A 6,583-nucleotide genomic window follows, 5' to 3' on the forward strand; every position below is an offset into this window, starting at 1 on the left:
GACTTGTAAAAAACCAAGCGGGAACTCCTGCAAAATAATTCATGAGGTACAAGCTTCTCTTGAGCAGACTTGCTCGGCGACTTCTTATGTTTTGTTGTTTTTGTTTATGTTTAACTAAAGACGAGTATAGCTACCTTTCCGTCACTTTTGCATGATGATAGAAATGAAAAGACACACAGCAAAGGCCCGGGGTCAGATTCGAACCCAGGCCAGTTGGTCGCTAACTCATTACGGTGAGCTAAACCGGCACCCTGTTGCTTTGAAACTTTATACAATAATTCTCAGCCCACTGGCATTTTCACATGGGAGTAATATCGCTCAGCGGTACATTGCCTATGGATTCAGCTAAGGTGACATTCAGGAAATCTGCTTGTCCCTTTGGTAACAATACTATCTATGCATGGCACACCACACCCACAACACCAAGAGCAAAAATCCAAAATCTTCCTGCAAATGTTGCCACTATTGGAAATGTTGCATCACATCATGACAAACCAGCCAGGCTACTAGCAGTCAGCTGGCTGGTTCACTAGAAGGTTCTGCTTCCCGTTAAAGACACAACAAATCATTCACAATGCCGTGAAAGAATTTGCCAGTAATTGATGAGCAATGCAGATTTTTTAATTTTGTCTAGCTCAGTTGACTATTTCCTAGTTTATTTTTCTGAGCCATGCTGATTTGTGTCACAAAGAAACTGGTTTTGACTTGAATTTCTGTATTGTCATCTTAGTTTCAGTATGCTGTTTGACCTGCCAGTGCGGTTAACTAAGTCCAGGCTTAGTCCATTCACAATGCAGTAAAATTATAAAGGTCTTATCTTAATTCAAGCGAACACCACACCACTCTCATTCACAGTAAGATGCCTATAAATACATGATAGTGGGTGATTCACCTCTGTTGACTCATTTTGTGACACATAATATGCAATTAAAGTTAGGGTAAGAACTTGGGCAGGAATGTCTGCATGGGCATGTACAAATATTTGACATTTTTCTCTATGCTCTATGAGTCTGAGTAATAAGGACAAAGAATACAATAAGTCGTGTTTTCTCACAGCAGCATGCAGAGAAGTCCAGGGTTGCTTTTGTATTGGGATCCTTTATAGAAGTAAAATTATCAACACAAGTGTGAATACCCAACTCTAAAATACTGGAGCCAAGTACCAAAAGTAAAAGTTTCCAACATGAAACAGGCACACCCAAGAAAAACATTAACATTTATCTGAAGATATGGTCCTTAGACAGTTTGCTTTAGGTCTCAGCCAGTTCCTATGGCAAATATTAGACTTGTTTTCAAAATCTACATGGCTCTTTTTTTGCCTGGTTGCTACTGTGCATGTGCATTTGTTTGCTTTTCTCGATTTTTCTTTTCCCGTCTTGAATTTTACCCTGCCGCACACACCCATGCACACACATGCACGCACGCAAATAACGTAAGAGCAGCGAGTGTGAACCAAAGCAGCAAGGCGAAGCAACAGTAACGCCTGAACAATAATAAGTTTTACTGTAAGTTAAGAGAATATCAGTAACCCAAACATTTACATGTACAACTTTTATTATTTTTTAAATCACAGCCACAGTGACTAAGCACTTTTTACAGACTCCTGATTGCATACATGCAACAATAATAAAAATTAAAAAGAATACAAACCAACAAAAGCAAATAAAGACGGGAGATAAAACTTTAAGTGCTCTGATATGATTTATCTGGTTAATTGATGTAGCTGACGTCAACACACTCCATACTGCCACACGTTTTGCTTGCCTCAGTGGAACATGTTAAGGAAAAAAACAATGAGGAAAAGACAACTCCAGTGTTCAGGGAATTTAACTGTACTGACTGTAGGCTTATTATATGAAGACAGATGTTGTTGACAGTTGGTGCTAGACTGAATCAGCTCTTCTTCAGCTATCCATAAACCTCCTGCTGCTTCCCCAACACTGATCCAATCCTTTGGTAAAGGCTCGCCCAGTGCCTTCAATGCTAAAGGAAATAAGAAATGAAGCCCTTGAAGCACTAGTTCTCACTTAAATGTAAACATACATTATATAATCTGTGCATTTGTTGAGGTAACTGCTACATTTCCATTGCTTCGAGAGGTTTCTTAACAATGATGAGTCACAACATGTCCCTTGTGTAGCCTTTTGAATTTTTTTTTGTTGTTTTTTGGGGTGGGACCTATCGGGTTGCGTGAGTCACCCACTGATGTTTTGATAAACACCGAGGGTTTCCCCTCGATATTTACATTGGTACTTTAATAGATATACACCACGCGATATTAAAGTGCTAATAAAAGATAGTATTTGTTTCATGAACACCTGTTGATATTTGCACCTGTTGCCATGGGATCACACTCAAGTCCTATTTACTGCTACAAGGAAGTAAAAAGTACAACAGCATCATGACACAGCACAACACTGACCACATACTGTAGCACTTCTGCAAAGACACACTTCTTGTCTTTCCACCTTCATGTCATATAGGAATTTAGCTCCATCCTCTCAGCATTCGTTTAATTTTTATCTTTCTCACATTTTCACATTTTCTCCCCCGCCTCTCCTCAGCAACAGAACCAGAATTTATAACACTTTTGCCACCAGCAGTTTGGAGTTTACATTAAATAACTCTTGGATATCAAACACACACCATATGCTATGTTGTTGTTGTTGTTGTTGTTGTTGTTGTGTCTGGTAGGAGAACCTCTGTGATATTGTTCATTAGTCTAACTGTGACAGGGGATGGTTTGAGCTTGACTTCATGCACTGGGAAAGTGCTGCCCTCTTCTGTTTCAACACAGAAACACAAAACCACGGTGTGATGATAAAAAGCAGGATGACATTTTCTCAAACACTCTAGTCAAGTTTAGTTTTGCACTACGTTCTTCTTCTTCTTCTTTTGGCTGCTGCCTTTAGGGGTCGCCGCAGCAGATCATCTGCCTTCATCTCACCGTATCCTTAACATCATCTTCTCTCCCAATCTTCTCTTTGGTCTTGCTCTTCTTACTTTACGTCATGTTAATATTTTACAGTGCAATATTGGAGTGGAAATGTCATTTCCCCCTGACTCATGGTGAGCAACATGAAGCACAAGAATAAGAGACACATATATGAAAATAAATCGAAATTATAGAAGATAAATTAAAGCATAGTTACAATCATTTCTGTTTTTGCATGAAACTATGAAATGTACAAAGATTCCCAAAGTATTTTACATTATTGCAGTTCTTTACATAGAAACATGAAGTATAAAAGAATGATTAGAAAGCCTATATACTTATAGAAGTCTTTATATACTACAGTGCAAGTGAGTAAACAAATAACTTATGATAGTTTAAAGGTTGAATATTACTTGTTCTACTGTGCCGAACACTAAAACATTAAAATTCTGCTTTGAATATTATAAAACTAACCAACCCAGATGTTTAATACTCTCTTATAAAAACACACTTTAAAGTATTTTTAATCATCAGTTCTGCTTTATTGCAATCCTGGGTTGTATTCACATTTCCTCATTTTTTAAAACATTTATTTTCAAAAAAACAATAAAATGAAAGAATAAAGAATTTCCCAAGGACTCCCTCATAGTCTGCCAAAACACCAGTTTAGCTGTTCTGGCCTCAGCATCACTTGATGATGCAGTCTAACTCAAATATTTCTCTAAGCTTGCCAGCTGGCTAGCTGGATAATAATCCACGTTATGCAGGTTTATTGAACCTTGAGAGAAAGGACGCATGATTAAAGACAGACTGATATGATGGGTCACCATCTATATCAGAGTTTCTATTGGCTCAAAGATATCACAGGAGGGAGCAATGGACAGACTGTGTTTGTTTTTGCTGGCGCACAGTAAATAGTCCCCATCTGTACAGTGTAACATTTAATACAGCACTGTTTTGTGGGACGGGAATTCTCATATTTTGCTATCATCATCTTCGTCTTATCTTGTGTTCTTCCTGGAGAGCAGTGCTTTCTTCTTGCAGCCGTGCCAGGAACATCACTGTTGTTCTGTGATCTCTTGATGGACTCATGAAAAATAGCCAGTTTTGGAGAAACCTCTAATTCTAAGACGTTGGCCCGCGTTTCCTTCTGAGCTCCCCGACTACCCTACTTTCCAGGGTAACAGCTCTTTTGAACTCCCTTCATTTGTACACAGTCTGAAGTCCAACCTCTTCAGAGATAGTTTTGTAATTTTTTCCAGCCCTGATGAGCATCAACAACTCTTTTTCTAAAGACGCCATAAATCTCCTTTGTTTGTGCCACAGTTAACTTCCTCGAACATATGTTGTGAAGCTTTAATAGATCGCTCTTCCTTGACTGTAAAAAAAGATCCACTCACAACTAATTATCATCAAACTCCTGATACTGATTACACCTTCAAATTAACCGCTAATCCTTAAAGTTAACATACTTTTGCCTCTCAGATAAATGTAGCATATTAACAGAGCATAGTTTTTCAATAATTAAATAAACAAATCTTCATTTCATTTGTTTAATTGTGCTATCTGGATCCACTTTTAGGACCTGGATAAAGTTTTATTTAGACAGAAATACAGAAAACACAAATGTTTTCCTGCAATCGTATGCATCCAAATGCTTGGATGAGGAAATAAATATATTTTATGTTACCTGAAATGCATTCTGAATCCAGTCGTCAAACTGAAGAAAGAAAAAACGACACTCTAATTTGAATTTAAGTAGAGTTTAAACTCTTGTGACCTCTGTGAATATTTTAGACCAAACAGACATTTTTACTAACTACAAAGTAACAAACTACGGGTGATTTCATTTTTAACGAAGACCTCAAAGGTAATGTTGTAAATGATAAAACTCAACGTTACAAAAAAGGAAGCAAAAAGACATATTGGAGCCAAAAGTCTCGCCCTCAGTTCATTATCGAGTCAGTAATTAGCCATCTGACGTGGAGGAGTACTCAGGCGAGATTGTAATCCTCCTTTTTCAATTTAAAGCCGTTTATGCTTTGATGCACGATGCCCACCATCAACAACACATTGGACCCAGATGGGAGGAGGCAGAAGAAGAAGGACAGAGAGGGAGACACAGAGACAGAAAGACAGAGAGAGAGTTGATGTACATCTGTCATGCATTATTGCGGCAAATGCCAGTGCTGCTATCCTGGCTTTAGAAACTATGTGAGGCGTGGGGGGGGCTGATGGGTCCTCCTTAAATCACAATCTGATTCCTCCTCCTCTGCGTCGCTCCTTTTAAGTGACTGCATCCACACATACATGCACAAACACCCACATACATGCAGTCTCAAAAATCAGTGCTTTCTTTTTGCCTTCCTCTGACACGCGCACACAAATGCACATACACATACCGCTCACTATCCCCCTATGAATTCCTCAGGAAGGAGTCAGCCTTCTTCATTCCTCTGGACACAACTTTTCCTTAACAAGGTACTGATGGTCTTGACCTCCTCTTCAAACAAACCCTTCCCTCCAATCAGCGAGGATTGCGGAGCTGGGGCTCAGCCGAGGCCTGTGGGTATTACAGAGGAAACGTCCTGATTCTCCTTGATTACTCCCACTCCGTCTGTCTGTCTGTGTGTCTGTCTGTCTGTCTTTGCCCCCTTGACACACACACACACACACACACACACACACGCAAATGCATGCACACACACACACACACACACACACACACACACACACACACACACTCCTGCCCCTGCTCTCTCTCAGTGGCTGCTGTTTTTTCTGTTGTCTTTAACCCACTCCCGAACTTTTCTTTGCTGTCTCCGTCTGCTCACTGTGTTTTCTTTCTCTTCTCTTCTGCTTCTATTCCTTTGATTAGTCCCTGGTTTGCTTTTCAGAGCCTTTCCAGTTTCTTGGTAATGAATTGTTTATTCTGTCTTTTCTTTTCTTTCGTTTTTTTTGTTTTCAGCAGAATACAACAAAGTCAACAAATCCTTTAGTTAAGACTTTAATGGGTCTGTTTAGATTAGTGCGTGTCTTGTAAGATTTCTAAAGGCAACTTAACGCTCATTGAAGGACATAATTATCTGGAGCCACTGACTATTGTTTTGAACTTCTTACAGTATTTGACTGTTAATGACTGCCAAGCAAGATGTAAATCTGTCAGTTTTCACAGAATTTTGTTTGTATCCCAAAATCCTTAACTTTTATTCTATTTCCACTTGTTTAAAAAAACATTAATGTTGTATTTATGTAATCTATTTTTTAGTTTTAATAATGTATACCTGTTTTTATTTACTATTTCACATTTTTATCATGATTATTACAATAGTTTTTTCCCCTTTTATTTTTAATTTAAAAACGCTTAAGTGAAGGAAAAGCCTTTTAATTGGTATAATTTTAACACTTTTTCCAGGAACCTAAGACACTTTGTTCTGTCCTGGCTTCAAGAGTTGAAACAAAGTCTGGCAGCATTGTTTAAAAAAAAAGAAAAAGTAAAAAAAAAAAAAAAAACCTTGAAAAATAAAAGGCTGCAAAGTGTAAAGTTTTCTTTCTTTGGTTCTGTTTTTAGTTTACACAGATAAAGGATTGCATCTATTAGCTTAGGTTAAAAAGTTCAATCACAATTATGTAATCTAATGTTTTAAA

The sequence above is a fragment of the Oreochromis niloticus genome, linkage group LG19, assembly GCF_001858045.2.
Source record: "Oreochromis niloticus isolate F11D_XX linkage group LG19, O_niloticus_UMD_NMBU, whole genome shotgun sequence".
In the NCBI taxonomy this organism is placed as follows: domain Eukaryota; kingdom Metazoa; phylum Chordata; class Actinopteri; order Cichliformes; family Cichlidae; genus Oreochromis; species Oreochromis niloticus.